The sequence below is a fragment of the Terrapene carolina genome, unplaced genomic scaffold (genome assembly GCF_002925995.2).
Source record: "Terrapene carolina triunguis isolate 2854851 unplaced genomic scaffold, T_m_triunguis-2.0 Scaffold66, whole genome shotgun sequence".
Classification (NCBI taxonomy): domain Eukaryota; kingdom Metazoa; phylum Chordata; order Testudines; family Emydidae; genus Terrapene; species Terrapene triunguis.
This window is the reverse complement of record NW_020664417.1, coordinates 3,209,406-3,219,809: the sequence shown is the minus strand read 5'-3', so window position 1 is coordinate 3,219,809 and position 10,404 is coordinate 3,209,406.

The window sequence follows — 10,404 nt, the reverse complement described above, 5'->3', positions numbered from 1 at the left end:
GGGCGGCCAGAGCGCCGGGGGGAGGGCGGCGAGCCCGGCTGTAGCCCCGCTCTCCCCGGCGGCCGGAGCGCCGCGCCGCCCACCTCCAGGTGCCGTCCCAAGCACCAGCTTGGGTGCCTGGTGCCTGGAGCCGGCCCTGTCTCCATTCTGAAAATGAACCATTTATTCCTAACATTTGTTTCCTATCTTTTATCCAGTTACTGATCCATGAAAGGACCTTCCCACTTATCCCATGACTGACTTCTTTGCTTAAGAGCCTTTGATGAGGTACCTTGTCAAAGACTTTCTAAAAGTCCAAGTACACTATACCAACTGGATCACCCTAGTCCACCTTTGTTGACCTCATCAAAGAATTTTAATAGAATGATGAGACATGATTTCCCTTTACAAAAGCTATGTTGACTCTTCCCCAACATACTGTGTTCTTCTATGTGTCTGATAATTCTGTTCTTTAGTATAGTTTCAACCTATTTTCCTGCTTCAGAAGTTAAGCTTACCAGCCTGTAATTGCCAGGATCGCCTCTGGAGCCTTTTTAAAAAATCAGCATTACATTAGCTGTCCTCCAGTCATCTGGTACAGAGGCTGATTTAAGTGATAGGTTATATACCACAGTCAGTAGTTCTGCAATTTTATATTTGAATTCCTTCAGAACTCTTGGGTGAATACCCTTGAGTTCCTGGTGACTTATTACTGTCTAATTTATCAATTGTTCCAAAACCTCCTCTACTGACACCTCAATCTGGGACAGTTCCTCAGATTTGTCACCTAAAAAGACATGTCACATTCATTGCAGTAAAGACCAATGCAAAGATTTCATTTAGCTTCTCTGCAACAGCCTTGTCTTTCTTGATTGCTCCTTTAGCACCTTGATCATCCTGTGCAACTACTGATTGTTTGCCAGGCTTCCTGCTTCGGATGTACTTAAACTTTTTTTGCTATTAGATTTTGTGTCTTTTGGTAGTGGCTCTTGAAATTCTTTTTTGGCCTGCCTAACTATACTTTTATACTTGACTTCCAGAGTTTATGTTCCTTTCTATTTTCCTCAGTAGGATTTGCCTTCCAATTTTTAAAAGATGTCTTTTTGTCTCTAATCACCTCTTTTACTCTGTTGTTTAGCCATGGTGAGATTTTTTTTCATCCTCTGACTGCTATTTTGGATTTTTTATTTGGGGTATACAAATAATTTGAGCCTCTGTTATGGTGCTTTTAAAAAGTTTCCAAGCAGCTTGCAGGCATTTCACTCTTGTGACTGTTCCTTTTAATTTCTATTTAACTAACTTCCTCATTTTTGTGTAGTTCCCATTTTTGAAGATAAATGCTATTGTGGTGGGTTTCTTTGGTATTTCCCCTGCCCCACAAGAATGTTCAATTTAATTACATTATTGTCTCTATTACCAAGCAGTTCAGAAAGTCTCATCTACTTGCCTCTCTGTCTCCCTTAGCTCCTACAGATCAGTCATTCTGGTCACAAGAACCTGTACTATGTCTCTGAAGGCCATGAGCTGCTTGCACCAAACACACATGCCACCTGGCCACAAAACGGGTAATCATACATGCTGCATTCAGTGCAATAAACTGGATAGCCCCCACTATGCTCCTGGACTTCTGCCCACATTATTTTTACTCTTGCAAGAGTGTTTTGTGTTTGTTTCCCATATCCATTTAACTCTTGCTCTCTCTAGTGAGACTGCTAAGAAGGTTGATAATTAATGTTAATGGTGATGGCAATATTTTTTATATGTGGATACCTGTTCAACAGCGACTGGGATGAAAACTTTGGATCTGATTCTCCCCTCATTTATATAGGTGTAAATGGGGAGTATCACCCATAAAGTCATCTTGTGTCCATGTGAGGAGAACTGGGCTTTTTGCTCTCTGCTCACTGGAGCCAAATGTCGACCTGCAACACCAGAACCTCAGTGCGTGACACTGGCTCAGACTCCCGTAGAGGAGATTCTGGGCCTAATTTTGCCTTCAATTATACCAGTCTAATTGCAGAGTAACTCCATTTATTTCACCAGCTCTGCAACTACTGAGGTTCAGTCTGGACTTGAGAAATCTGAGATGCAAAGAACTTTAAAAACTGCTCTCAGCAACTAATACTTGACTCTGTCACCAGATGTAAACAGTCTGGATGAAACACATTGACCTAATGCGACTGTCCCTTTTCCTTACATTTTGGGACCAATCCTTTTAGTCTTTTTTTAGGGTAGTCCAATGAAGTCAATGGGACTGTTCATGTGAATAAGGTAAGTGAGATTTGTTCCTATAGCTGTTTTATAATTCATGTTGTTATTTTTTCCTTTCAGAATAAGAAAGCTCAAATCTCAAAAGCAACTCTACAATAATAAGCCACTGTGAATGTAAAATGGAGAGAGAAAAATTGGTAGTGAAAATAGGTTTCTGATTAAAAAAACAAAGATAAAGCCGGATCTTACAAACATACACCTGCTCAGTTTTACTCATGACATCAATGAGATAACGTCTGTGAGTAAAATTAAGCACATAAGTGTTTGCCAGATCAGGACTTTAGTAATTAAAGAATGAATTTTCAGATATCTCAACAGAGTTCTCTTAGTTGACAGAATTAGTTGGCTAGAATTGGAAATGAATTTTAACAGAAAATATGGGCATTTGAGTTTTCTGTCACCCATGACCAACACTACCTAGACCAGGCATGAGAGAACCTCAAGTATGTGCTTATCAAGTATGGCTGAAATAGTTGTTCGATCTAAAGGAATTTAAAACTAAACATAAAACCTGTCCCTCTGAAAATCCCACCTGAATTCAGCATGCATAGAAATTAAATTGGAATGCTGGGTGACTAGGAAGTGTCAGGGCATATGCTTACAAGGATTAGGGTGGTTAGAAATAGGTGGGAATCAGGTGGTTATCTGTTTTCCTAAAGAAAATGTTTGGAAGGAAAATAGCCTTATGTAAGAGTTCTGTACAAATAAACTGACCAGCTTACTTTTCTTTGCTTACTTTTCTTTCCTTAAGAAAGAAAACAGTCATCAGCATTTTCACTTGCTTCAAAAAATAGGCAGCCTGGCTGGCAGCCAGAGGCAGTCCTGCTGTGAAAACATTTCTTTTTTGTTGATACTAATATTTTATGGTGACCACAGTCAAACAGGCAAGAAACACAGTACAGAAAGTTAACACAGTAACTGTTGTAGTGATGATCTGAATCAGTGATTCCAACCACTTTTTCCTCTAACTAACATGTAAAGGAATAACTTTTCATTTCCTATAAAATGACACAAACAAAAGCAAGCAATATTCTAAAACCATCTCATCCAATCTACTGCTGAAAGAAGCTCAAATATTATTTTATTATTTGAACAGAATTGAATTAATAGCAGAGAGCAGTTGCCAAATGTCTTTAATCCTACACTCCTTTATTAATTATTATTTACTGTTTTACAGCAACCAAATGTGTTGGGCCTTGTTACAGTATCTTCCCTTTGTACTTGTTCAGTGCCTAGTCTAATAAGGCCCTGATCTTGACTGGAACCTCAATATAATTCGTAAATCATCTTAATTCCAGTTTGTTTGTTTTTTATAGTAAACTTACCACTAGGATCTCAGTTTCAGTTAGCATTTGCCCTTTGATTCTTTCCCCTAACTGGTAAGCTTATTGGATGTATCTCATTTTCTCATAGAATTTTAAGGATCAGTTCAATCCTTCATGGAAGCAGAACATTTAATTCTGATTTCGTAGTTATGATCTTTTCCCCAGAGATCCATTTTCTACCTAGAATTTTCCTTTTCTAGTTTTTTCATTTTCTAGACGGATTCCTTTATCTGTATGAGGAATACGATCTAACATGACTTCTAATTACTACTTTTACAGCGTCCCACAATGTGCCAACACCCACTTCATTATTACCATTAACTGAAAGACATTTGGCTGGTTTTCCCTTAAGGGAAGTAACGAGTTCTTTTCTGCAACAAAGAAAAACATCTCTTTTCTCTGCTTTATGATGAACCTCCAACAGAGTTCCTTACAATGGTAGGAATACTGAGACATGAACAAAGAGTACAGTCTCCCAACTTCATGGCCTGAGATACCCCACATCGCTAATAATTTGTTTAAATATAATCATGTCCCCAGTGTGACTTATGTTGTGAAGTTTTTTTCAGGAGGACATAAAATGTTTTATGTAGCAACTAATTTAAAATTATTCATATGTTTAGCTATTTTTTCATCAAATTTTGGTTATTTTTCACTGTTAGGCTATGATCAGCTGTAGTAGGACCAAGTGATTAAATGAAGTATTGTATCAATTTTATATTTCATACATTCTTTAGTATTGTTTCAAGTTTAGGGTCAATGTAATATCAGTTTAACATCAGTTACATCTACTGTCAGGAGATCATATCCTGCCTTTTCTGGTGGTTATACTCAGTGATCTAAAAGATCTCTTCCATCTCTAATCACTATACGCTTATCTTTGTTTTGATGAGAGTATATAACTTAAGGAAAATTATTTATTAAGAGTTTCTAGAGCTACTTCAGTCTGTGACTTACAACTTGGACCCACTTTTCCTTGGTTGGTGAAATTCTGCCTGGGTAACTGATCTATTGGTGATCTATTGATGGCGCTTTTCAATACATCTCTCCAGGAGAGCAAAGTGCCAGCATCTCCTAAATCAGGATGAGTTTGTCATTTTTCCAAAAGCCCTGAGTAAGGGGCAGAGTGTAGTTGCGCTACTCCAGGAAGAGATCAAATCTCTGTCCTCCCCTCGCCCCGCTTGTTCCAGTAGGGAAGTAACCTGCTACTGGATATAGCTGGCACAGATTACCTTCCCCTCTGCACCAGCTCATCTGCACTGGCCAGCTCATATGCACTGGGGGTGTGGAGTCATTGTTTCACCTACTTCCTGACCACTCACTCACTCACTCACTCAGCACAGGAGAGGGAGTAGCAGTCCAGTAGAGACTGCTGTCCCTCCTAGTTACAACCTCCAATATAAGTAGCCCATGTAGCAGGGTAGTAAGGGTAAGTCTACATTGTAATAGAAGGTGTGATTGCAGCACAGGTAGGTGTAGCCAAGCTAGCTTTAATCTAGCTATTACAGCTAAAAATAGCAGTGAAGACGTGGCAGCACGGGCTAACAACACAAGTACTTACAGAATCCCAGACAGGCTTGTACATCTATACTGCTATCTGTAGCCATGCTAAGTAGATTAACGATAATATGGGTATATCTACATGCGCTGCAATCACACCTCAGATTGCAATGCAGACATACCCTGAGTCCATGCAAGGGCATGTAACACAGGTTGTAAATGTGCACAAAGTGATTATTAGGCCCATAGTCAGAACACCATCTCTTGATGCAAGCAATCTCAGCAATAATTGCTCTTCACCTAACCTTTCCAGAGCAAGGTTACTCAGAAGGTTTGGGCAAGGCAGCTCTGGGGAGGCTCAAAGGTCCTTAGATTTCCTTGATCCCTTTCAGTCTGGTTTTAAGCCTAGGTACAGCATGCTGACTGCGCTATTCCCTATATGGTGAGGGTTGTGGGAGGGAGTTCTTCTAGTGCTCTGGACATTACGTCAAGTTAAATATGGTCCTGTGTGGTCTTTTAATTGTTTTTCCTGGGGATATATTGATAGACCCAATTTACCGTAAATTGGAACATATATATATTCTGAAGTACATTGTAACAAAAATGGAGATAGATCTGTCATTGGAAGCATCTATACAGCAGAGTTCTGCTCCCTTTAAACTTATTGGCAGAGCTCCAGTTCACTTCAATGGGAGTGAGATCAGGTCCACTTTCAGAAACATACAGGATGTTCTATTAAACACACTTCATACCAGCATGCAGCACATTTCTTTCTCCTTTTAGAATTGTTATGTTTTTCTAAATTACGTTCCCATTAATCATAATAGCTGCTCCCCATTTTCTACGTAATTAGCTTGCCCTATGCAGCCCTTCCCAGGTGTGAAAATATTTTAAAGAAAACAAATAAATACTATGATTGGTTCAGGGAGAGAACAGTCAGCAAATGGGAATGGGGGCTGTGCTGTTGCAGAAGAATGAAGTCATGATGTATCTCTGCACTCACTGGCTTGCAATGCTGTGTGGTAGTGTCAACTGCCAAAGAACATTTTAGGTGATCTATTCCCCCTTTGACACATGTGCTCAACTCCCCTTAATATCAATGGGAACTGCATGTGTACACTGAAGGGAGACCAGGTCCACAACTGAGAAAAGGTAATGTGAAGTCCTGCAGGCTTATCCTTTTATTTTTACTTCTGAAAAAAAGTTTGACTGGATAAGTAAGTAGTGGTTTCTAGCAGGCAAGGATATGACTGGCAAAGAGACTCGATCCCTGTGCTTGTTACTAGTGCCACTTGTTTTATTTTGGTATTTTTTGGAAAACACTGGGGCCAACATTTCCAGACTTGCAAGTTTTACCATTAGGCATCTAATGTCATTTGTAGGCACCTAAATAGAAGTGGCCTGATTTTAAGAAGTGCACCCACAATATCTTTTAATTTCAGGGATTCAGCACTTCTGAAAAGTAGGTCATTTTTATTTAGATGCCTAAATATGGATTTAGGTACCTAACTCTAGGCACCCAAGTTTGAAAATTTGGGGTAATGTGTCTCTTGTACTTTATAATTTGATGCTGGGCAAATGGACTTTTGGAGCAGCAGTTTCTGATTATGAAACCACAAGGTTAGGCCTGAATTATCTGAGTGACTGCCTGTCTCCCTGTGATACACCACAGCAAGTGAGATCACTTGGGGAATGTGATAGGGTGGATTGACTCCCCACTGGGACATCCAGGAAAGGGTTAATAGATGGACCCAGTACCCCTCCAGCTGTGACTAAGGAGCCAATCAGCAACAGCTGTCATAGAATGCTGCAGAGAGTAGCCTTGAGGAAACACCACAGTAGCTGACTGGAAAGAAGCCATATGAGGAGACAGAATTCCAAGGCCGGAGGAGTGGAGTCCATGGCCCTGTGCAAGATGTTGACAAACAGGGAAAAGGTAGGAGCAGCCCAGGCAAGCAGTGAGGGATTGTAAGGAGTTGCACTTGACTGCCTAACACAGGGGTCCTGAGTTGGAACCCAGAGGAGAGGGTGGACCTGGGTTCCCCTCTCCCAGTGAGAGGGGAAATACAAGCCTCAGAGGCAAAGACTGAGTCCCAGATGGGGGCCAAAGTCCTGGCATGAAATCCATTAGACTTTTTTTTTTCTGTTTGGACTTTTCTGTTAGTCAAGTAGGGGACTGAACTGAAAGCTGACTTGACTCGAGGGCAGGCCGTGTAAGCTGCAGACTGCCACAGCATAGCTGACAGGCAACACAGAGCAGAAGAACCCCTGCAATGCCATGTGCTGGCCAGGGGCGGCTCTATATATTTTGCTGCCCCAAGCATGGCAGTCAGGCGGCTTTCGGCGGCGCGCCTGCGGGAGGTCCGCCGGTAACGTGGATTCAGTGGCATGCCTGCGGGAGGTCCGCCAATCCCGCGGCTTCGGCTTACTTGCCACCGAATCCGCGGGACCGGCGGACCTCCCGCAGGCATGCCGCCGAAGGCTCCCTGACTGCCACCCCAACAGCGACCGGCAGGCCACCCCCTGCGGCTTGCCGCCCCAGGCATGCGCCTGGTGCCTGGAGCCGTCCCTGGTGCTGGCATGACGGGGTGCTTTGGCAGTGAGTTTGCTCTGTGACACAGAGACTGAGATAAAAGCCTCTAGATTTAAGGATGAAAGGGCTAGAGATTCTCTAGGAGGTAGGTCCCTGGAATTCACTTCCCCAGCCCTTCCAACAGATCCCATGTTTGTTAGCTTTCAGGGCATAGTGCAGCTTTCCCCAGGAGATGTTGGCTGGGCTGGGGATGTGAACTCCAGAGGTGGGACCCATCCATTGAGAACTACCTTAGGTATATCTACGTGGGCTAGCTTTTACCTGGCTAGCTTTAGTACCAGAGCAGGTTTATACAGCCAGGGCAGAACAGGCTGCATAAACCTGCCCGGAACCATGGGTAATAGCTCATGTGGCTAGTCCACACTGAAGCCTGTATTGCTGTAGCTTCATTGCTGTGGTACCTGGGCTAGATAAAGCTAGTGTGAGTTTGTTAACGTAAGCTGCCATCCCAGCTCATGGTTGCAGTGTAGACATACATTCAGGTGCACAGGGAAGGTGGCTGTTGTTTGGGGAAGACAAGCCTTTTATTCTACTTCTGAAAAGAAGTAGATTTGTATATTTCTAAGTTTATATGGGGCATTTTATATGTCTTAAAAATAAATACATACTCTGCAAAGTCATAGGGAAAGTGGTGCAGAACATACACTTCATTCAGATAGTAAGGATACTGCAGTTGCAAATTAAAACTCTGCTGGCCTCCTGCTGTTTGTAGTGGGGGACTTGCCTGGTGGACATGGCAGAAGTTAAGAGATCATCTAAGTAAACTCTGGTCACCATCAGCTGACGCTCACATGGCCAAAGCAACAATGCTTGATATCCCATTTAAAAACCTTTTTATACCTGGTGAGATTGTTGATGATATTAAGTGTCAAGTAACATTGAGACTCCTGAAGTAGGCACATCTGGATGTATTTAAAAAGCTGTCAAGAGAGATTATTTCTCTAACACAGTAACAGAAAGGACATCTATTGCAGGTGGTGACATCATCAAAGTCACACTCTTACTCCACAGCATTCTACCTATGATATTTTAGAAAAGCTATCCCTAGATCTTTTCGTAATTACATCTGGTGAAGCATGTAGAGCAGAAGCAAGTATCTTATTCTAAATATTCAAAAATGATGTGTAGAGTGTATTGTTTGAGTAAGGTTTTGGTTGAACTAGCTTTCCATTTGGACTTTTCATTAAGGAAGAAGTTCTCCAACTTCAGGTTGGTCATGATAAATTTTCTTAAGAAAAGAGACTTTGTCTCATCCCTCCACACAACGTCCTCTTTACAAGAGGGAGATTCTATCCTTTGAACCTGAGTTAGGTCAGACTTGAATATGGCTTCAATTCTGTCATTGGTGGTTCTTGAACAGCTTTCTAGACTCAGATTTTTACTCTTTAGCCTCAGTGAGCTAAATTCTCCCTTTTTGGTATATTGGAGTAAATCTTGAGTAACTCTATTGATTTCAATGAATCTTCCCAAAATGGTGTAGGTGAATGGATGTTGTTGCTGCTGCTTTGCTGCTAGCACCAGAGTCTGGATATTCCCTTCTAATTTGACTAGTTTGTAAATTAGCTGAACTACTTACTATTTAGAATTTAGCACATAGTCAGGCAGGCGTTTCCTAGTAATGGTGTCACAAAAGGAATGTATTAGATGTACCATTTCATAGGTTGCAGTGGCATCAAGACATGCCAGGAGCTTTTCTTTCAACACTGCTAACATCATTCCCAACTAACCTGGTAGGGCTCTGCTATTTAATACGCAACATCAGTACATGAAGCAATACTTATCCAGGGAATCAGAGCTATAATATCTTTGGAGCAGAAGTCCACTTGGAAGCAAAAAAGAAAAAAGAAAAAAAGTATGCCCATTTGAGACACTAAACTGAGAAGTGCCTCTTACTGTAGACTGTATGTATAGTCAAACTATGACCATGGGTGCCCTGCAGGGCTCCAATGGATTCTTCTGGCTTGGCTTCCCCTTAGTGAGGTTCAAACACACCCATGGGCTTTGCTGAGCTCCTAAAGCTTGTCTTCCCTTCAGTGGTGATTATATGCACTTCTGGGCTTGACTCTCCCTTGGTGGGGCTTAGATGTCCCATTGTGCTCTGTTAGGCTCCTTGGGTTTGACTCCTTCCTATATGGGGAAAATACATAGTGGTATACTCCAAAGTGCTACCCATTCAGGAGCCATCACTCTTAGTAGATTGGGCAGATCTTGAGTATGTGATCATCTCTCTTCATTCTTCCCAGATTTTGAGCAGTGCAATATCTGACATTTCAGCATATCAACATTGGGCATCTGAATTAACACCTCAGTGAGAGGAATGGAGAAGTTTCAGGCTGACTCAGGCAGAGTCACTGCATAAATTCCATTTGGTTCACATTTTCAAGGGTTTTTTTCCTCCCACAACCATAATACTTATAGACTTTGGGTTGTTTGTTTGTTTTGTTTAAAGGCATCTTAGACACTAGAGCATAATATGGCTGCCTGGAAAGGTACTAAGATGTTGTACTGTCATACAATTTAACCCCTTTGGAGTGCAAAGACACTGTACAGTAGTTGTTCTTAGTGTTACTGGATAGTGTACCTCTGGATAATTTCTAAGTGTTATGAATAATCCTTGTGATTAGATTTCCATTTTTGTAGTTGTTGTTGGAAGGGTTTTGCTGGGGATTGCTGGGGTGTGTAGATCATTGTAAATTACTATTTCAGGGTATTTCTTTTTTTGAGGGTGGATAGTGG